At 33.0% G+C, this 23,058-nt stretch overlaps 1 protein-coding gene across 1 annotated transcript in view; it reads left to right on the plus strand.

The window, feature by feature from the left end:
* The window catches only part of PPARG (peroxisome proliferator activated receptor gamma), a 121,582-nt gene that overhangs the window by 17,409 nt on the left and 81,115 nt on the right, over positions 1 to 23,058 (plus strand). The window contains exon 2 of the mRNA XM_006917631.3: positions 1,656 to 1,728. The gene's annotated coding sequence lies outside the window, so the exon portion shown is untranslated. The remainder of the gene's footprint in view (positions 1 to 1,655; positions 1,729 to 23,058) is intronic.

The following is a 23,058-nucleotide window of genomic DNA, read 5'->3' on the forward strand; positions in this document are numbered from 1 at the left end:
ATAAAATTTATGTCTGGAAACAATACCTTCTGTGGTACAATGCAATACTGAATAGATAGGGAAAGGAGATTACGGATTTTACCGTGGGAGAGGGTTTTGGGAAAGGTTATAGAATTCAGTCTGAAAATCATAGGAGCTGGCCCAGTTTTCTGTTTGAGCCAACTCTTATGGCTACAAGCTAGGAATAGATAGCAATTTCCAGAAATCTTTACTTTTTTCCTTCTTTATTTTCATTATTTCTTAAGGAATTCATATGTATTTCAAAGGGAAATTGGGATGAGTGTCAAGGGAAGCTAGTATAACAATCTTAACCTGAAGTCATCATTCTTTTGTTTTTCAGATAGAGATTTTGTTTTATTAATATTCTTTCTTATTGTTTTCACATATTTAAGCCTTTTTTAGTTGACTTAATAACAAAAATCAAAGTGATAATTCATTATAGATAAAGTTGTTTCTCATGTGTTATGCATGTTATATATAATGAACAGTTTTGATGTGGATACTGTTTTTGTGTTGATGACAAATTAGAGAGTGTTTACATAAATTGCTGTGATACAGGTGAGCAGTTAGTCAGAAAACAAAACATCCAGTTCTAAAATACTGACAAATTAGCTCTTTCTATAGAATAATATGTCTTGTTCTGAAAACAAATTGTTACTTTATTATTGAGTCTACATTAAGAGGTTTTTCCATCTCCAAACAAAAGTACTAGATAATGCTAGAGAAACAAATAATCAAAAGAAATACATTGGCTGTAGTTTATATTCTTTCATATTAGAAACATCAAAATGGGGAAAATTTTTATATTCATGATCCACTACTTTTGTGTCATGCATGGATAACAGAATAGTTTTTGCAAATTCCAAATTGAAAGATGCAGAATTAAAAAGGAAAAAAATTTAGAATTTTTTATAGGTTAGACTGCAGAACATCGAGTCTGGATATTGGGACTGTTAAGGCCCTGATGATAAAGCTTTTGGCAATAGATGTTGTTTTGTCTTCAGGGAATGCACAGCTATTCTAGGATCCCTTCATAAGAGCCAAAGATGTGTAGCCCAAGACCTTTGGCACATTTACATAGATAATGTGCTCTCTGGGTCTTCCTTTTAAAAATCTGCTTCACATGGAATGTGCAGCATCTACTGTCCCTAAATAGTTATAAACACATCACTGTACTTTACCTTAGGTTTAACAGCCATGTGCCATGTAGAAGGAGGTTATATTTTAATATCATCTTTGCTGTGTATAACTTTGATCAAACATCTATCTTTTGAGTTTATTAATCCTTTTAACATAAGTTTTTCTTAAGTCTGTATGGTAATATAGGTGTCATTATTAATTTGATGTAAAAGATGAATGAGATAGAGGACCATAACTCACGATCAGTGACAGAACTAGGAAAGTAGGTGAAATGAATCTAATACACATCTCTATAGGAAGATTCTACAGCCCTGCATGACTAATGAGTCAGTTGGTAGCCTGTTGGTTTACTTCTAGAGAATCCAAAAATAAGCTCAGGGAAAGCAAACATTCAGAATGAAATCCAACAGAAAAAAATAAATTTATTTGTTCTTGTACACTTTGGCAGCCTAGGTTGTCTAGGAATTTCGAATATGTGTGCATATTAAATTTTTTCTTTCTTTTTAATTGTTCAGATTTGAAGAAGCCTATTCTAAACCACAGATAAACAAGAAGTCCATTTTCTCAAACAAGAGTTGCCCTTTAACGGTAGGTAAACTCAGAATTTATTATACTAAATTTGTATTTAAAAGTACCTTTTTAAAAAGAATATTCAAATTCTTCATAGAATTTATTGTAAAATTTCTTTGAGCGTTTTTATTTTGACTATCAGAATACTTTCTACGGCATAATTTACCAGTCATTTGAAGGAGAACACAGTAATATATTTGTCTAAGACAAAACAAAGATAGGAAAGTGACCTAGAAGTTGAAAAATAACTCATATCCTTAGAAATGTCTCAAATACAAGTATTTAGGTTCCTATGATACTTACGGTTAAATTGAGATAAAAATTAAAATGTCTTGCTCGGTTCCATATAAGCCATGCAACCATGATTCCTGGTTACAAAGAGCAAGTAGCTTCACTATCCAGTACTCATGATATGTGTTTCACTTGGGAAGTTATAATGCAATACTATACTTACTTATTTTATTACTCAAATTGTTCCAGCTTCCAGTGGCCAAAGCTGGAATAATTTGAATAATAAAATAAATAGCTACTTATATAGCCCTCCAAATAAAACATTAATATAAAATCAGTATAGCCCTCCAAATAAATATATATATATGTGATTTCATACCGATATAAATAAATGCTGAATAAATAAACAAATGGAAAGAGAATTTTTCCTTACAGATGACTTTAAATTAATAAACATAAAAGGGATGAGGGAAATAGAAATTTGCCATTAAAGAACCACAGTAATAATTGCTACAGGCAAGATGAATAGTAAAATTGGTTAAAGTATGAGAAGCAGAATATGTACATAACCTCAAAGTATCTCCCCCCAAATATTTATTAATTACAAAGGGATAATTTGTATCTTTGCAGTGGAGAATCCTGTCAGACACCACCTTAACCAAGTGATCAAGGTTAATATCAACAGTAATAAGACATATCGACTCATATACCTCCTAATAAATTATCCTGAAAAGATCACATCATGCCTTTGGTATTCTTCCAAAAAAATCCATAATATCAGTTGAATCATGAGAAAACCTTAGACAAACCTAAATAGAGAGACATTCTACAAAATACCTGATCAGCATTCTTCAACAGTGTCAGGGGCATAAAAGACAAGTAAAGTTTGAGGAACTATACATTAAATATGTGCAGTGTTTTGTATATCATATATACTTCAGTAAAGCTGTTTGAAAAAAAAAAAGGACTAAGAAACTACCAAATGTTTGGAGGAGAATAAAAGGACATGGCAACTAAATGCAATGTGGGATGCTGGTTTGGATTCTGGAACTGAGAAAGTACATTAATGGAAAAACTGGGGAAATCCTAATGAAGTGGTTTATAGTATTGTGCCAGTGTTAATTTCTAAGTTTTGATCACTGTACTATGGTTGTAATATGTAATGTAACAGTAGGGGAAGCTAGGTGAAGGGTACATGGGAACCCTCTCTATTATCTTTTCAACTTTTCTGTAAGCCTCAAATTATTTGAAAATAATTTAAAAGTTCTTTAAAAGTAACATTGGAGTCACTAAATAATCATTCTTATCAGATTGTCACTGATTTATAGAGTAAGTTTCTCTTGGTTTGCAAATCATCGTTTTCATCTAGGGTACTCTTTGAGCTGTGTTTCTTAATCCTGTCCATACACACTGCCATCCTTACCACCAGAAGTTTGGTTGCCACTTAATACTTCAGCCAGTTACTTCCAGTCCCCTAGAAGACCTGTGTATGGGAAAATTCCACAAGGCTCCGCCTCCTCTGGAACTATCTCTTAGCAAAGTTTTCAATTGGTGATAATCAGTGTATGACTTGAATGTTCAGATCAAAACTGTGAAAGTATTTTGATCTCACTAATAATCTCTCGGTCCACCAGTCTTCATTGCCCAAGATTATATCATTTTTAGATAAAATGTGTGGGAATTCAGTGAATACAAGTAGTGTTAAGGGAACTTTGATTCTTAAAAGAAATCAATAGCAGCATTAAGTTTGCTTGGAAAGTCAGTTTAAGTTTAGCAAAACCTAAAGCCACTTAAAATCAAAAGACCAAGCTCATGAAAGATGAAGTAAGGGGCAAGTATGTACTTTGGCATCTGCAAATGAGTATTTGGTCTGAATTCAAGTGTTTGGGCATGGAAAAAAAAAATGCTATTTATGAATTCTTTCCTGGTTTTTGTTTTTGTTTTTGTTTTTGTTTTTTTTTACCGGCAACTCTTTTGTGTATTCAACCAATTTAGGAAATTACACTAGTTCACAGACTTTAAGTGAAACAAGAAATAACAGAAGTTGTAACTAGAGTAGTCCAATTCATAGAGACAGAAAGTAAAATGGCGGTTACCGGGGGCTGAGGGAGGGGGAATGAAGAGTTAATGTTTAGTGGGTGTAGCTTCAGTTTGGGAAGATGAAAACGTTCTGGAGGTAGATGGTGGTGATGGTTACGCTGTGAATATACTTAATGCCACAGAACTGTGCATTTAAAAATGGTTAAAATGGTAAATTTTTATGTTATTTATACTTTACTACATTTTTTTTAAAGTAAAAAAGAAATGACCGAAGTCTTCAGCGATTACATTTTACTTCTTTGCTAGGGTGCCCAGCTTTAAGGAGAATCTCCGCCTATGGGCATTTATCCTTCGGAATCTTTTTTTTTTTTTTTTTTTAATCTAAAGATAATTCCCGGGACATCATTTACCAACTGGCAGTTTAAATGGCCCCTGTATCATAAATTGTGCAAGTAGAAAGAAACCTGGTACACAGGAAACAGTAGAGCTTGAGTGGTTGGGAGAGTTGTTTGTGGGGTTAATTTATAACTAAGACAAATGAATCTATAAAAAGAAGAAAAGCCCCATAAGAAATACATTAACTGATGGTAAGGGAGAAAATAGGGTTTAGATAAAAGATATCTGAACTTGTTTGGTTCCGATGATTTTATGGCTGAGGAATTCAATTATAAGTATGCTGGGTGGAGCAAATCACAACTCTGTAAATTACTATTAGGACACAACGATCTTTATCATTTTCTGTATGTGCTCACATGCAAAGTTCAGTCCTGCCCTGTGTAAATAAACTCTCTGCCTAATTGTACTGCTACATATAAATTCAGGACTTCAGGATTGGAAACTAGATAATGTTTACTTTTAAAACCTTAAAGGCGGGTAGGTGGTACATTTAGAAATAAGATTAGAAACTAGGCAAATGACTTTTGCTTTTGAATTTTAGCCATTGGGTTTGTTTCATTTTACATTAAATTCTTTTAAGACGTTTTTATTACTGAAAAGCTGTGAACATATTTTTTCAAATAAAAAGACCACAATAAACTACCATTCTTCTGCATAGTTTCTTCCAGTTCTTGTTAGAGCATACACATTTTTTCCTTACTAACAGTTATGATATACGTAGCATTTTTGCTTCTTTCACTGTTAGATCATATAAATCTTTCTTTGTTTCTACCTCACTTTCAGATTTCTCATAATGGCAATATAATAGTCTATCTTAGTGATACCACATAATTTACTAAGCCAGTTTTTATAGGTGTTTTCTAGTTTTTTACTGTTATACAATTACTGTTAAACAGTATACCATTACATATATTGAATATCTTCCTGCACATATTTCACTTTTTAAAAATCATTTTTTACAGCTAAATTGCTGAAAGAGAAGTTTCTATGTTAAAGGATTTGAGCAGCTGTATTACTCTTGCATTATTTGTGACATTTGAAATTTCTCTGAGGATATACTAAGAGCAGAACGAACAAAGACGTATTTCTAAAGCATACATTTAAATGATTTCTCTTCATTTAAGTCTATTATCTTTTAGGTGTGGTTTGTGCATGTTATAGTGTAATGCAGGTGGAGAGTGAAGAGTTTTATCAATTGTTTAGTTATCAGAATAATATGGGGTTTTTGGTGTGTGTGGGTTTTGTTTGTTTGTTTGTTTTTGTGTTTTTTGGGGGGGTTAGGGGAAAAACTTTCTTAATTGCAAGGAAGTTGCAAATAATTTCCTAAGGCTATGCCAAATTTAAATAAAATGTAAAGACTGTGCTGCGGGTGCCTCATGGCCTTTAAGTCCACATGTTGCTAGTTGTTAGAAAGGAATGACTGCTTTTGAAAATGCAGGTTTAACGAATAGGACTTCCAGAGAGATGGAGATAAACCAGTTTTTTTTAAAAAGATAAATATTTTAAATTTGTGGTTTGAATATATGAGGAGAATATTAATTTTAGAATAAAGATATAATGATAATAGAAAATTTTAAGATACAAAATTATATGATTAAGTTTTACAATAAATAGGAAAAATATGGCTACTTGTCTTTTCTTTTTATTCTAAATTTTCATTTGGGGGTTACATTTCAGTTAATGGCATAATATAGAGATTAACTATAGTACAGTGTTATGTTTTTAATATCAAATGAGCAATGTAATAACAATAAAGATCATTTTAAAGGAAAAATATAATTTTAACATTCTTATTGAAAGTATTTTAATTTCTACAAGTTGCCTTCCAGTTCTACACACATTTTTATATGTCTCTGTAGTATTTGAGGAAGTAAATGCATTGCTATCCCTGACCCTCAATGTCTATAAAATTAAGTGATTGTGTTAATGATTTCTAAATTCTCTTTCAAGTCAAAAACAATGTTTTAAAACCCAGCTGTGTCTAAACTATATACTATTTTCTGGAAAAATGATAAGTCCACCAATGTGGGCACTATACTTAAAAATGTCAGCCACAACTGTGAATATAGAGGGTTAATTCCTAAAAATTACTGAAAGAAAAACTTCTATGATGTAGAGACTATGAATTAGCAGTTAAAATACAGAATCCATGACATGGGGAGGGGTTTGATTATTTGAGATTCTTGAGTAATAATTTAAATAAAACAGTGTCCTCAAGTAGTAATTTTAATAAAACCTAATCTACAAGTATATCTGATGAGAGGATACAAAAAATTACTTTTGATGATTACTTAATTTTCACTTATATCTCATCCTTTTATTCTTATAAGAGAAAAACTTTTTTACTCTTTTCATAATTTCTAAATTTTAATGTTTCATTAACTAACACTACATAAAGTTATTGATTTTGGCACCTAGTTAGACTAGTTAGAAAAAATGTACATGACTTTATTGTCTCCCCTTCCACAATTTCGTTTGCCTTCTTTAAAAATTGCCAATAATTAGCTCTATCGTTTGAGCTGTAGCATGATTGATTCTTTGGATGTTTCCAATAACTCGTATGTTCAAGTAATGTTCACAAATTCTACCACAGTATCATATAGTAAGAGATGAATAATTGGAAGCCACTGTTATTCCATGGAACAGAAAGTGAAGTAACTGTGATCTTTTTCATGTTAATTCTAGTTTTTTTCTTTACTCTCATGAACTCCTTGTCCTTCAGTTCAGATCCTGTGATCTGAAATCATTTAAATTATTAAAAGTTTGATATTTTTAACCTTTTATACTCCCAGTAGACAGGACATAGGAAATTTAGTGACGTAAACATCTTTAATAATCTTTAAAAGTCATAAGACTTGGTAACTGGGACAAGAAACAATTAGGAATAAATTTCAGGGAAATACCATAATGGCATAACTTTTTTCTTTTGTTAGCAAGCCACATGGCTTTCCTCTCAAACCCAAGGAATACGTAGTGTGGTCTCCTTTTATGATTTCAGTTTCATCAGCATCACAGAAATATATGTTTCCCTAAGTTTACTCACTATAATTTGTGATTGCTATTTTTCTTATCTGCGAAGGAAGTACAACAGCTCCCACTGGGGAAATACCATGTTAAGTCAATCCTAAAATAAGAAATCTAAGGGAAAGGTCACATCCTAATAACTTGTGCAAATCTAAATTCCCATGGAGCTTTAAAATTATTTTGTAGGAGCAGAGTATTAACAATGTGTTGTTGAACTTCTTCCAGATAGTGTTGTAAAATTGAGAGCACTTTTGTGTACAGAAGTAACCACTGAAGTATAAATACAATTGACAAGACCTCATTTTTTTTTTAATCAATCTGTTTTGAAAATCCCGAGAAATCCTGCATGACTAATAAACCACCAAATATTCTTTGTTACTTTCACTGGAAATACAAGAAGTATTGCTCAGGAAGTATTATAATAATTGCATACAAATCATGGAAATGATTTTCCTATAGAGATGTTTAATATTCAATGTTTTACCAACACTGGCCTCCAGTTATACTTTGGAGGAGCCCTAACTATGTAATTCTAGAGAAAGTTGCTGCTTTGGGAGTCAGGACATCTGGGTTGTAGTCTCTCCTCTTCTGTTAATTGGCAATCTCTTAAAAACTCTGGACTTCAATTTCCTTATCTTTTAAGACACTAATTGTGAGGATCAAGTAAGATCAAATACATGAAGGGCTTAGATAAATTGTATATCATTATATATCTTTAAGGTCTTCCTATAATTGCCTTTAATTTTTATCTTTTCCAAATGAAAACATCAAAACAGAGGACAAGTAACTTATTCTCTCCCACTCAAGCTAAAAATCACCAGTACGCCCTAACAGTGGTCCACTCACTCAGTGGCCAATCCAACTCATTCTTTAAGAGGTTGGGATTTGAGCAGAAGCTGTTCCATCATGCTGAGTACACTGGTATTACATTTTGCCATCAGGATTGATTATTTCCTAGCACATACTAATCTATTTTCGAAGACGTGTTGTTGGAAATGCGTCTTGAATATTTATCTATCTATCTATCTATCTATCTATCTATCTATCATCTATCTATTGCTTTAGAGAAATGTACATTTTTATTCCTTAGACTCTACTTTCACATTACCAATGAAAGCAAAGCTGAATGTGGTATTTACCTTTTGGACCTACTGTTCTTTATTTCCTTAATGGCGATGATGTGTTTTCAGTAATTTAAAGATTTATAGGAAAATACCTGAGTGGCTTCCTTCTGGGACTGTAGCCATTTGTTTAAATTAATTAGATAATTCTTCATTTAGTTATTTTAGTTTCAGACCACACAATAATATATTGCCATCCAATAAGAAATACAAACTAATTTGCTTAAATGCTTATCTATATGATATGACGTATGTTCAAAGAATCTCTGAAACTATTTAATAGTTTTTAATATCTTTGTTCAGGAAAAGCATTAAGCTCCTTTATTGTATATGTTAGTTCAGTTTTTAAATTTTATTTTATGCACCAACATGAAAAGGGTGAGATGTAACAGATCTGTATCCTATCACATATTCACTATAGAAAGTGCTTAGTGGACACAATCGCACTTTTAAAATTATGATGCCTCTCTGTCTGACAGAAGTAGACTAACTTCCTTTAAGTTCACATCCTTTTAGAGAGTAACTGACCTAGGATGAACGGTGGCTGGAATATGGTGGAGTCACTTGACTTTCACCCTAAGTAATAACATGAAAGTTAGAAAAATGTTGCCCACACAACATATATTGTGTTCTCAGTATATATGGAGTAACTATTTTTATCCATTGGACTTTGGCATAAAAATAAGAGCAACAGCAGGAGTCTCAGAATAATAAATTCTTTGTACATTTCTGCTACCTGGTTCCAAAAGTGGTGAGGGAGAATATTTATCCATATATGAACTTACTGATTGCTGCTACAAATTTGTTTTTCCAACTTTTTAATTTACATTGATTTTTTTTAAGTTCAGATTTTCCTTTTTCCTCGCCTGAGTTATTACAATCCACCATTTTCGTTTTGTCCTCCAAATGGAGAGGATTTTCTTTCCAAAACACTGTGTGTACAATTCACCTCTTTTTCAGAGAGTATTGGAGACTACGTGGTCCACCTCAGCCTACCTCCTTGGTCTTATCGCCTTCATTTGCTACCACAAATATTATGGTTCAGCCCCACCAGACTGTTCAGTGTCCTTCTCACAGCACTGGGTTCATGACTGGAATGTACCAATTATCATATCATATCATTGTTTATAATTAATTAGTTTTATGGCATGAGCTTCTTAAGAACAGATACTGTCTCCTGGGTATTCCTAGTGCTTAACACAATTCCTAGCAAACATTATGCAAGTAATAGCATTATAATGCATTTGAAATTAAATGATTCAGATATACTTTTATTTCTACTAATTAAATGTGGTATTATTAGTAGTCTTGCTTAAATATTATTTTAAAATTTACCAACTAGAGATGGAAAGCATGGTACAAAATTGAATTATTTTAAGAAAAGAATTTTCATGATATAGTATGTATTTACAAATTTGTAGATTTAATCTTTGCATAAACTTTTTTCTTCAAATGTCAAAAACAAATCTATAAAAACACATAGGTACCTTATCAGCCACTTTTTATTTATATAATTTGGGGATGAGAAATATTCAGTTCACAGACTGGTTATAGCTTTTCAAATTTCTATAACATTTGAAGCCGGGCTTGTAAGTCAGATAAAAGGCTAGAATAGTTATTTGTTCTGAGATTTTGGGGGCTCCTATATGTATGTTATTTATTAAACAAGTATCATTGAACTGCTTTTATATATCCAGTATTGTTCTAGACAAAATGAATTGAGATATTCTTGCTCGCAGTTTTATCTCAAGGAGATAGACAGTACTTGAAAGAATTAAATACTAGAGCTGGGCAGCATGTGATTGAGGAAAAACATGTAGTAAAAGTTCATTGCAGAGCTGGTTGTTTCATGAATAGTTACACCTGAAATGAACCCTGAATGTAAAGATATGGATAAATGAGAAGGAAGAAGATGGAAATTTTAAACAGGAGGTGCATCATTGGGAAAGAATTTCAAGATATCAATGATCATGTTGTACTCTAGAATCAGTGGGAGGTCACACAGAGAGAGGAAAAGGACCAAATTTGGATACAAAGGCTGGAGTGAGGAACTTGGACTTTGTCTAGAAGGCATTGGGGGAACTTAAAGATTTGGGAATAGGGAAGTGCTATGACAAAAGCACTGTTTGAAAGGGATATATGAAAGATATTTTGGTAACTTAAAAGATTTGGTCATTGAATAAAAAATAAAAATGATAAAAGAAAAAGAAGAACCAAAAAATGAACTTTTGGTTGATGTATGGAGCGAAAGAGGTATTAAATATGGAAGAGGGACTCTGTTTTTGGAAAAGAAAGATGAGTTCGATTTTAGACTTGTTGAATTTGAAGTGAAGGTGGAATATCTCAGTAGAAATATCCTAGAGAGATGTGAAGATATGGACTTTGTTTCAGATGTCAGAACTAGACACGTTGATTTGGCTGTCATTAGCATAGAGTGAAGAATATATTGAAACCTGAGGTCTTAAGAAACAACACATAGGTAAAGTTTAAAAGAAGAAAGTAGATCTATTTTTAATATTTTGAGGAACCTCCATATAATATTCCATAGTGTCTGAACCAATTTACATTCCCACCAACAGTGCACAAGGGTTCCATTTTTCCCACATCCTCTCCAATATAAAGAAGATAACCATATCTTCTTTATGATAGGCATTGTCTTCTTGATGATAGGCATTCTGACAGTTGTGAGGTGATATCTCATTGTGTTTTTAATTTGCATTTCCCTAAAGATTAGCGATGTTGAACTACTTTTCATGTGCCTGTTGGCGATTTGGATGTGTTCTTTGGGAAAACGTTTATTTAGTTCCTCTGCTCATTTTTAAAATGGATTGTTTGGAGATTTTTTTTGTTGTTATTGAGTTATATGAATTCTTTATTTATTTTGCATATTAACTCCTTATTTAATATATGGTTTGTAAAAATTTTCTCCCATTCTGTAGGTTACCTTTTCATTTTGTTAATTGTTTCTTTTAGTGGTTGGAATAGTTAAGTTCTAGTCTCTTAGCAAGTTTGATAGTTATAATACAATATTATTGTCTATATATACTATACTGTGCTTTAGATCTCTAGGGCTTATTTACTACTCATTGCAAGTTTATGCCCTTAAATTACATCTGTCCTATCACCCCAAACCACCATTTTTACTCTTTTTTTTTTTTTTTACAAGCTTGGCTTTTTAAGATTCCACATATAAGTGAGATCGTAAAGTACTTGAATTTCTTTGACTTATCTCACTTAGCATAATGTCCATCCACGTTGTTCCAGAAGGCAAGGTGTCCTTTCTCATGCAATATTCCATTGTATGTGTATATGTATACCATATCTTCTTTATCCATTCATCCACTAACGAGCGACTAGGTTCTTTCTACATCTTGGCTGTTGAGAATAATGATGCAATAAACATGTGAAGGCATGTATCTCTTCAGTATGCTGTTTTCATTTCCTTTGGGTATATACCTAGAAGTGGAATTTCGAGATCATATGGTAGAAATGATAATTGTGTAACATGATAGAAAGGCTAATTATTGCTATAGAGGCAATCATATTACAATATATAAGCATATTAAATTAACATTTCATACACCTTAAATTTACACAATGTTATATGTCAAATATATTTCAGTTAACAAAAGGAAGTTGAGAGAGTGGAAATAGTATCACTGATGCCAAATGAGAAGAGTTTTAAGAAGAGGAAAACAATACCTAGTACCTCTTGTGTACCTGGCATTGTGTTAATAACTTTACATATATAATCTTTTTTGGTTCTCACAATGACCCTGTAAAGTAGGAATTACGATTTTCCCTCTTTTACGGGTAGTGTAGCACGATTAAATAAGTTGCCTAAGGTCATACTGCTAGAGGTGGAATCTGGATTTAAATTGAGCCTCTTCTGACTCCCAAGCCCACTTTTTTTGTGTGTGGTTTTTTTTTTACTGAAGTATTGAAAAATGACAATGAAAAAAAAAAGAATGAAAATGAGAGTAAGGCCATTAACAGTTACAAAGAGGAGATCATTGTTTAAGATTATAGCTTAAGTATAATGATAGGAATGGATATTTTAGGGAGTTTAGGAGGTAATAATAGATAGTTGCCCATTTTTGTTAATGGAGGATTGATGTGACTTTAGACCACCAAGAATTTGGGCCAGTGAATCGGACAGTTCTACTGGAGCAGTTGAGGCAACTATAGCAGAGAAGAGTGCAAATCAGTGGAGAAGGAGGAAACATTATGGGGGTTAAGTCTTAGATTAGACGTTAAAAAGAGACAGACCCTCTAAGGAAAGTCACTGCTTCTGCTAAGTTTGGAAGAAAGGGTAACGAAGTTAATGTGATGATTGTCTCAGTGGAGATCAAGGGAAGGTAAATGAGAAAGGTGGCAGGCAAGCATAGATTTATAAAAGCACTAGTTATGATACCTACTAATTATATCTTATTTGGAAGAAAGCTTATTAAAAGAAAGACATGGCAAGTAAGTGACCTTAATCAAGTCACTTGCCCTCTTCCACCCTCAGTTTTCCCATACATTAGACAAATTAGGTTAGATTAGACAAATCGATCTTGAAATTTGATTAAGTATTGAAATTGATTCCAATACTTAACTTTCTAAGCAGTCACAGATATGGCAGTCGTATAGCTTTATATATCAAAGAAACTTGTAGGAATAACTAAAATTAGAGATGCAAAGGAAATTTTTAGAAGTCCACAAGCCAAAGTTTCTGGCTGTATTCCTTTTCTTTCTTATTATAAATTACTAAAATGTCTGAACATATTACCAACTGTAAATTCTCTTGAAGGCAAGGGCTATATCCTATTCTCTGATGTATCCTCGGCATCTAACATAATACCTGATACATAACTGCTCAATAAATATTAAGTGAATGAATGGTGAATTACAAAATGAAATGTCACCAATAAAGAGGCTTAATATAGTACTAATCCCATTCCTTTTCTCCTCTTTAATCTCTCTTCTCAGTTTCTTCCATGACAATTCAGAGACATGTTCATTGTGTTGTTAGTCCTTTTCATGTACTGCCTTGTTTTTGTATTGTTTTAATTATTTTTTTAATTTGATTACAATGTTAATTTTTTTTTGTAAAAAGGGAACTTAACTGGGGAAATTGACTAACATTTAATAGAAATCATAGGACTTTTCAAAAATATCTTTTGTACTAACTTAAAATTAATTAGTGTTCTAGTTTCTCACCTTTTCTTAGTTTAAATGTTACAAAGACTATTTTCTGTATAAAAAGGAATCGTGTTGTATATTATGGAGGAAAATTGCTTTAGAAAAAAATCAGAATTCTATTTATGAACACATTTAATGATGCTGGTGTAAGAAAAAATAAAGCCACAAAAAGTCATCTCAAATTTAGTAACACTTCCCATCTTAAACACATGATTTCAGTTGTCCCTGCGCTAGCTAAAGGTTACAAAATGTCACCATAATACCATTTACTTCCTTATGGGTTCTTGCCACCTCCTCCTCACCCCAAATATGGTAGATGGAGTTATAAAAACTCTGAAGGATGGCAATATAGTTTATTATACTTTTACTTAGAAGTATTCTGCCAAAATGAGCTGAGAACTAGAGGAAGTGGATTTAAATTTACAGCAGTTCAGTGATATAGAATATACTTTTTCCAGACCACTCAAACAAGCCAATTTGTAACTTTAATGCTCCATACAGTGGAGAAGTTACAGCTGTAACAAAATCAACAGACACATCTCTGGTTAATGTTCTTAACAAGAAAAGTAACTGCCGGACTGTTTTCCCAAATATATGTTTTTATATACTGTATACTAATTTCAGAATATTATCAATTATACTTAGTGCTATTTTGGGAGTCATGATTTTTCTCATCTTTCCGATAAGGAAGTAGAGCCAGAGTTGACATTTCACTGTTAGCAGACTTTATCTTTGGTGATCTGGCCATTGGAAGATGTCTTTGTTTCTCTTTCAATACCAAGATTCCACCTTGCAGATTGTCGTTGGTCTTCCCTTTCCCTAAGGTAGAAAGAGTATTTGTTTACATGGGATACATAGAAATGCAAAATTTAATAAGTCGCTGTTTGATTCTTGGGCAGGACAACCAAATATCCAAAGCTGAATGTTCAGTGGAAGCTGCACAGTTATCCTGGGTTTTGTGTCAAGATAGTAGCACAGCCATCCTGCGAAAATATGAACTTGAAGGAAGAGAGTGATTGATTTTTTTATTTCTCCCTTAAAAGTTCATTCAATTTTAAGTATTTGTCTAATTTTTCAAAATATATTCGGTCTCACAGAATTATTATAAGAGTGACCAGTTTACTATGATATGCATACAAGTTATGTTGAAAGAGATTATCTTGTAATTTAAAATATGAGAGGTAGGGTGAATGGAATCTACTGGTGAAAGAGAAGGAAACTGGTGTTTTACTCCAGTTTGCTTCTTCCTCTTTGGGCTGCTGTTGATTTTATTTTAGTTGTTCTGTTTGCCTGACCGTAGGCCGTGTCACCACTTTGTTACAATCGTCTGCACTTAGAAAGTTAGAACCACCTATAAATCAGCAGTCTGCATGGAATCTTGGCATATTAGGTCTCAGCTGGGAAACAAGCATTTTGTTTATATTCAGATAATTTGAGAGCCTGGCCTCTGGGCATTTGGTAAGAAGTCCAGTAAAGACAAGCCTGAAGAACAGAATATTTATTATGAATAGATATCACCTTTCTCCAGTCAGAGGTTTAATTCCAAGCAGCCTGAGATAAACTGACATTGTCTCTTTCTACTTACTTGGAAAGGTTTTTAAAGAGAGTCAGGAGCCCAAATCAAAAGCAAGTGAAGACCATAGCAAAGAATGTAAGGTGACAGCTGGGATGAATGCTTTTTTGGCTCTGCTGAAAAGGCTCTGACCCAAAGTCTGAAGAGGTAGGAAGAATAATAATTGTTCCACAGTATAGTTGAGTTACATTTGGGAAAGTCTTCTGAAACATATATCATGTCACAAAAGAAGTGTTAAAATCCCAAGGTTTTCCGGCCTCAAATGCCACTTGAGAAGTTGAGAAGTTGAAAAACAAAGCAAACAAATTACAAATAAAAATAATTCTTTAGTATATAAATGGCTCTGGCAAAGCTCTCTTTTCACTTGCAAAGCCGGTGTGCTGTAAAGTAATAATTAAAAGAAATAGTATTAAGTTCTGCTCTTAGACTTATTGTATAGAACGATCATGCTCTCAACATTTCTTTCCATGGTTCTGATAATTGTTTAATCACTTATTATCACCTCCACTAGAAGATAAAAAGAATAATAAGAAATCAGAATATTTAGATTTGTAGTTCAGCTGTTTTTCAATTATCCTTGATGCCTTTAACATTCATCACTAAGGATAATTAATAATTAACTTGAGCCAAAGAATTAGAGTTTGTCCTGCTTGAAAGGTATAAACCAGCAACGGGGACATTCATAATTCCAAAATAAACAGGTAGACTAGGTGATTAGTCATACACTTATTACTGCTAATTCTTGAGGTCCTTGATTGTAGAACAAGTTTGCCTATTAAAACAATGTGTTGTATATTTTACATCTCTATTAGGTCATTAGGTTTACAATTTAGACATCCGACTGGTAAATAACAAGCTGCCTATCTTCTCTTACTATATTTTTATTGTGGTAAAATATATGTAACATAAAATTTGCCATTTTAATCATTTTTAGACATATAATTCAGTGACATTAATTACATTTGTAATGTTGTGCAACCGTCTATATCCAAAACTTTTTCATCACCCCACACTGAAACTCTGCCCATTAAACAACAACTCCCCATCGCCTCCTCTCAGCCCACCCTTATTGTTATTCTATTCTCTGTCTCTATGAATTTGCCTATTTCATTTACTTCATATAATTCAGGTCACAGGATAGTCATCCTTGTAGGTATTAAGTGGTATCTCATTGTGGTTTTGATTTGCAATTCCCTAATGACTAATAATGTTAAGCATCTTTTCACGTGCTATTGGACATCTGTGTGTCCTTGGTAAAATGTGTATTCAGTTCCTTTGCCAATTTTTTAATTTGGCTGTTTGCCTTTTGCCTTTTTATTGTTCTTTGCTCACTTTTAAATTCATGTTCTCGCAAACGTCTTCATATAATCAAAAAGATCACTTCATTTGAGCCCAAAGAAATGCTTTCTATCAGCCTTTCATTGCTGCATACATTGACATAAGGTCAAATGCTTTTCGTCCTGTTGCCAAAATCAGTACCTGAGACTCTGTCTCTCTTCAAATGAAAGATTTTTTCTGGATGCCTTGATGCTGTGGAATTCCTTATATTCTCTCCCAAATCTCAGTTTAATGAGCCTGTGTGTAGGGTATGATTCATTAAAAAGTACTCTGGAAAATAAACATTCATTTTCTTAGAATGATGAAATTTAAGACCTGGAATAGACCATCTCTCTTTCTCAAACAGGGATCCACAGATTCTTGGAGAACCATGAATATATTCTTAGGCTCTGAGAGTTTGAGAATTTAAAAATAATGTGTTTTTATATCAATAATAATCTAAAATGTTATTATAAAGCTAAAATTTCACAGTTCGAGGTCATTTTAATGGTTTCTTATATCAGTTTTCTCAACCTAAGTTTATAGGACCACTGGGGAGTCTGAGGACACAACCTTGGCAGGTCTGTAAGATTTTTTTCTTCCTTTAAAAGGGGCCCATACGTTAGTGAAGTTTAAGAAACTCTGGTCAAATCCAATTCCTCTCTTTTCACAATGGAGGCCTAGAGAAGTTAAGTAACTTGCCAGAATAACACAGCAAGTTAATAGAACCAACCAGCACTAAAACTCAAGTCTTCTAAAGCTTTAGTCACAGTTCTTTGTGATAGTGTGGACATACTGCAGGGATCATGTCTTCATTGAGTTTATAATGTAGTGGGTAAGGCAGAAAATGAATAAGTAATAACTAAAATAAGTGCTGTGAGGGAGGAAAAGAGTAATGTAAGTTATATAGAATGATAAGCAATGATAGGGTGATTTAACCTAGTCTGAGAGTTTGGGGAAGTGATTTTTATGCTGATAATCAAAAGGAGAATAAGACTTAGCTTAAGAAAGCTATAAGAAGATTGATGTTACAGAGGAAATACCATGTGGAGGCTCTTAGGTAGGAAAAAGCATTGTTTGTTTGCTGATTTAAATGGAAAAAAGGAATGGGAAGAGGCTCCAGATTACTTCAGTTTGGATTTAAAACAATCAGAATCCATTGTGGTTCTGATAAGTGGTGATGCCTGGATTCTTGCTTAAATTTATCTAGATTTAACCCATTTCCGTTTGCCCCGAGAATACATACCAGCGGCACTTGGGGCTGTAATAATTTACCCCAAGAGAACTCGTAGATTACAGTCCTAACCTTACCCCCAAATTCTGCTACAAAATATTTCTCTTTTATTACTATTATCGATAGCCTTTGGAAACAAATGACATCATTCTATTTGTAGCATTATGTTTTTAGTGGTATTTCTATTTACAAATTTACTAATTCTCGATCCCTGAAAATATCAAATCCTAGTTTTTCTGTTTTGTGTCATTCTGTGCTTTGAAATTTATCACACAAAAAAATTATTAAATACTGATCATCACATACATTTCTGTTACATTAGGATTAGAGACAAGTTCTGTTTAGAAATAACTCCAAGAACAGTTTTTATATTTTATTTTTATATTGGAAACCAATCAGATTTGCTTCAGCCTCAAAGAGTGTGTTTACGTAAAATTAAATTAATGCTGGCAGCAAGCTGCACTTTTTTTTCTAAATGAGAAATGGGTTAAAGCCAATATTTTTTCTATTTACACGTCTATTCCTCACTGGAAGCCAGGAGACCTATATTCTAGCTCCTGCCATGTCCTCTACCTATATAACCTTGACTAAGTCATTTCCTAGACTACTGTAAAGCACAGTAATTTGTTTGAACTCATCGTCCCCCAGACATACTTTTGCTCTTTCACTTTGCCTCAAATGCTCCATACTTTCTCTCCTTGTGTTCATACATTCAATTGTTAATCAGTTCATCAGTTAACCGGACAATGATCTTTATTCACGCAATAATAGTTATTGAGGTTCTGTGATATGAAAGTGACACAGATACATGGTCACTGTCTTTCAGAAGACCATGATGTTTTAGACTCTGTATCTTGCTCACTATATATTTAGACTCTGTATCTTGCTCACTATATAACCCTAGCCGAAATCCCATTTCTTCCATGGAGCTGTTTCCATGAATCATCCCATTTTGACATGCTCTTCAGAGTCCCTGTGAAACTCAGTCATTTTTCATTTATTTGGCAATCGACCAGGTGCTACCTTGTGACATCTCTTCTGTCATTGGCTGGAATTCTTATTCAAATCATGAATCAGTGCTTTTCACCTCTTTGCGACTTGTTTTCCAACCAGATATAAATTCCTTAAGGGCAAGCTTACACTTCTCTGTTATTTCCCACAGTATCTTGTAAACAGCAAAGTTTTTTGACTGGATTCTTTCAGTATGTTTGTTGATTTGTGTTAAATTTTTAAGTTTAGATTTTACTTCCTGTTCAAATGATCTTGGCCATGTCAGAAAGTTTCCCTGAGCCTCAGTTTTCAATAAATAGAAATAATTTATACCTCTCAAGATTAAATAAATAATATATGTAAAAATGCCTTGTACACTTTAAAAGATTATATAGTGTTACTATTGATTTTATGCTTTGTGGTATAAGTCACACTATCCTGAATTCTTTCACATTTACTTCAACTGTTCACTTGGTCTACTTTCATCTCTGTTTTCCTACCATATAGCTCTTTATAGTTTAATGTATTTATTTGCTGTAAGTTTATTTCTAATTTTTTTCTCCTTCATTTTTTGTATTCCCAAACCTTGGTCTGATTTATGACTGCACACATAAATGGTATGAACTGTCATCAGACTAGCCTAATCTGATAGATCACAAGGTCCAATGGATTAATGGTCCCATCATACTACAAAATTGGGAATGATAGAAATTACTGTTTATTTTCTTTCGAGGTAGCTTATTCCATTCACTTTTAGTTTCAGATTGATATGAAGGGTTTGTTAGGAATTTTTTTTTTTCTTTTATGCAAGGCAACCCTTGGTTGACCTCACAGATTGCAAAGACCCTGTCAGCTTACAATCCCTTATTTTTTGTTTTTCACGCCTACAGCACCTGGTCCTCCTAGGTGGTCTCCCCTCCAAGTACTGTTGTTCACTTGGTCTACTTTCATCTCTGTTTTCCTACCATATAGCTCTTTATAGTTTAATGTATTTATTTGCTGTAAGTTTATTTCTAATTTTTTTCTCCTTCATTTTTTGTATTCCCAAACCTTGGTCTGATTTATGACTGCACACATAAATGGTATGAACTGTCATCAGACTAGCCTAATCTGATAGATCACAAGGTCCAATGGATTAATGGTCCCATCATACTACAAAATTGGGAATGATAGAAATTACTGTTTATTTTCTTTCGAGGTAGCTTATTCCATTCACTTTTAGTTTCAGATTGATATGAAGGGTTTGTTAGGAATTTTTTTTTTTCTTTTATGCAAGGCAACCCTTGGTTGACCTCACAGATTGCAAAGACCCTGTCAGCTTACAATCCCTTATTTTTTATTTTTTTACACCTACAGCATTTGTTAGGAATTTTATATCGAGATTTTTTTTAGTCAATATTAGAGCTCCATATTCTCTCCAAAGAATATGTTACCTTATTACCTATGTTGTGTTTATAGGATTTTGCCAGACTTAGTTAACCCCCAAATACAGTCATTTCAATAGCTAGGTCATATGATTAAGACCTCCAAGTGTTAAGAATTTACTGAATCAAATTATTCTGATGTTTGCTACTTTTGGTGCTTTGGTTAATTGTAGCTGTCAAACTAAACTTTATGTAACTGCCTTCATTGAAATAAGCTTTTTAGATCATTTAAAAAGAGTACTTTTAATAGGATCATTGTTTTCTCTAGCTTTTGTACAGTGTGGTTTCTGTGTGGCTAACGTCTCTCACCTCTTGGGAGCCTTGAAATAAATATATTGACTATTGTTACTGTTATTTATGTTGAAAGATATTAAAATGAGATTTGTAATCCAAATGAGCATTACTTACTTCACATCTGGTTGCTTGAAAAGTGGCCAGATGCAATAACTCTTAATGCAAGACAGCCTAGGGCAAAACCTTTGCAATTCCCACCTTCCTTTGCAATTCCCACCTTTCTTTGCCAAACAACTACCCTGTGTGAACCTTTAACATTAAAAAAAGAAGAAAAGCAAACAAAGAAAATTTGCTTCACCACATTTAATTATAGATTTCCAATAAAATGTTAATATGATAGCTACATTCAGGAGCTAACAACCATTAGAAGTGGAAGGCAATATGAACAAATCTATGGCAGCACTGACCTACTTTCTAGTTGCCAGGACCTAAGACATCATGAAACTTCTCTCTTAATCTCCTCACTTTGCTTCATTTTAAAGTGATTATATGTCCTGGTTGCCCGTGACAGTCTTAGTTTATGCCTGTTGTCTGAGTGCAATTTTTAGTATTGTCCTCTTTCACTCTTGAAAGTGTCCCAGTTTGGGTAGGAAAGTATATATGGTCATCTCATTTAATCCCTTAGAGACACTAATCAGGAGGGGTAAGGAGTGGGAATGATGAGAACATATTAAAGAAAAACTGATATTTAGGACGAGACAGTGCTAGAACCAAAAGGCTACTGATTTGAATTCTCAGTAAGTAAAAGCTGAGCTGGAAATTGATTTGTGAACACATTCTGAACACCAAAAGATCCACTAGATTAATGCTGGTTGCTCTTGGGGAGTGGGGAGAGGTGGAAGACAATAACCAGGTCAGGAGTTTGTGGTCTCTTTTATGCAATATTAACGTTAAGCTTCCTGTCTGGGATTTTCCATACTGTGAATCTTTCACCTCTTCATACTCTTTAAGGACTAGTGATCCTGATATCTAGTAGGAACACTTCAGAGAGAAAAAGAGATGGAAGATAATAGTTCCTTAGAAAAATGGAAACAGAAAATTATTCTTGATAACTTTCCTCTTTGAAAAGCTTAGCTAAAGTCTCTGTCACTTAATAATCTACTCAGAAATTTAATTTCATCAACTATAAAAGGTTTGCTTGATATTTTCTTTTAGAAAATCCTCTAGATTTGATAGCTGTTATTTGTTAATACTCAATTTTATTTTATTTAAAGTAAAATTTTAAATTCTAATTTTTCAATAGTACTATTGAAAAGGAGGCAGAAAATGTAAAGTGAAAAATAATCACTCATAATTTCATCACTCATAAATAACCAACATTAGCACTGTATAGCATAATTCCTTTCAACTTTCATACACATACGTATTTTTCAGTGTTTATTCAATGAATCTCTTACATTTTAACCTTAAAGAAAATGCTTTTAGTGTTTTGGTAGCAATAGGAAAGTCGTATCTTATATTTGCACAGAGCTCTAAAATGTGTAAAGTTCTTTCATATAGTAATGTATTGAATCCTAATAATATCCTTTTAAGGCAGGGCAGATATTACATATGGGGCAATAGAAGCCCAGAAATGCTCAGTGACTTACCCAAAGACATTAGCAAGTAGTAGAACCTTTATTAGTGCTCCTTCATAGTCCAAGACTCTATGTACAACTTAAGGAAGCAATTGTATTAGAACTCTCAAGTACAAAAAGTGGAATCAAGTTTAAAAGAACTAATTACAAGAAACCAATTCTTTGGGAAAAGAAAAGTAAGGAAGAGAAATATTGTATTTGAATAATGATGTTTAAATTTTTATGGGGGTTTATTCAAAGAATGATAATGATATTTCTAGGATCTCTTTTGAAAGTAAAACAAGGAGACTGAGCTTCTTGTGGACATTTAAGTTTCGGGTATGGTACTTTCCTGAAGGCCTTTGAAAAGATGGTATACCATCTGGAATTAACAATCAGGTCTTGAACACTTAACGCTGTACTAAGAAGAATAAATGAAGTAAAAGTCATACCCTCTTACGTTTTCAAAGGACTTAATAATATAGCTGGAGAAATGAAACAAACATATAAGAAACAACTTAAGTGTAAATTATGTGGTATTGACTCTGTGTACAATGAGCTATTAGGCATAAGAACTAATAAATTGACATTCAAAGCCCATTTACTTTGCACTTACCAAGCAAAAGATATTCTTATAGCATAAATAAGCCAGAAACAAGTCCTGGTGGATGGCAGAAAATAGGAATATGCACATTCATTCACATCTGAACACATCACTCAACATTTATTGAGCACCTAATATATACCATAGGTACATAGGAGTGAGTTGATATATCTTTCTGAACAGAACATAAATTACATGTTAGGAAATAGTGAACAATAAGATGGGTGAGTGGGTAGGTGTGTGGGCAGATTATAGCAATAATGTTATTAATCAATGCAGAGGTTGACATGATTCTGATTAGGGACAAGAGTTTATAATATATGAGCCCTTAACACTTAAAATGTATTGAATGGAAATGAT

Source organism: Pteropus alecto, unplaced genomic scaffold (assembly GCF_000325575.1).
Source record: "Pteropus alecto unplaced genomic scaffold, ASM32557v1 scaffold75, whole genome shotgun sequence".
In the NCBI taxonomy this organism is placed as follows: Eukaryota; Metazoa; Chordata; class Mammalia; order Chiroptera; family Pteropodidae; genus Pteropus; species Pteropus alecto.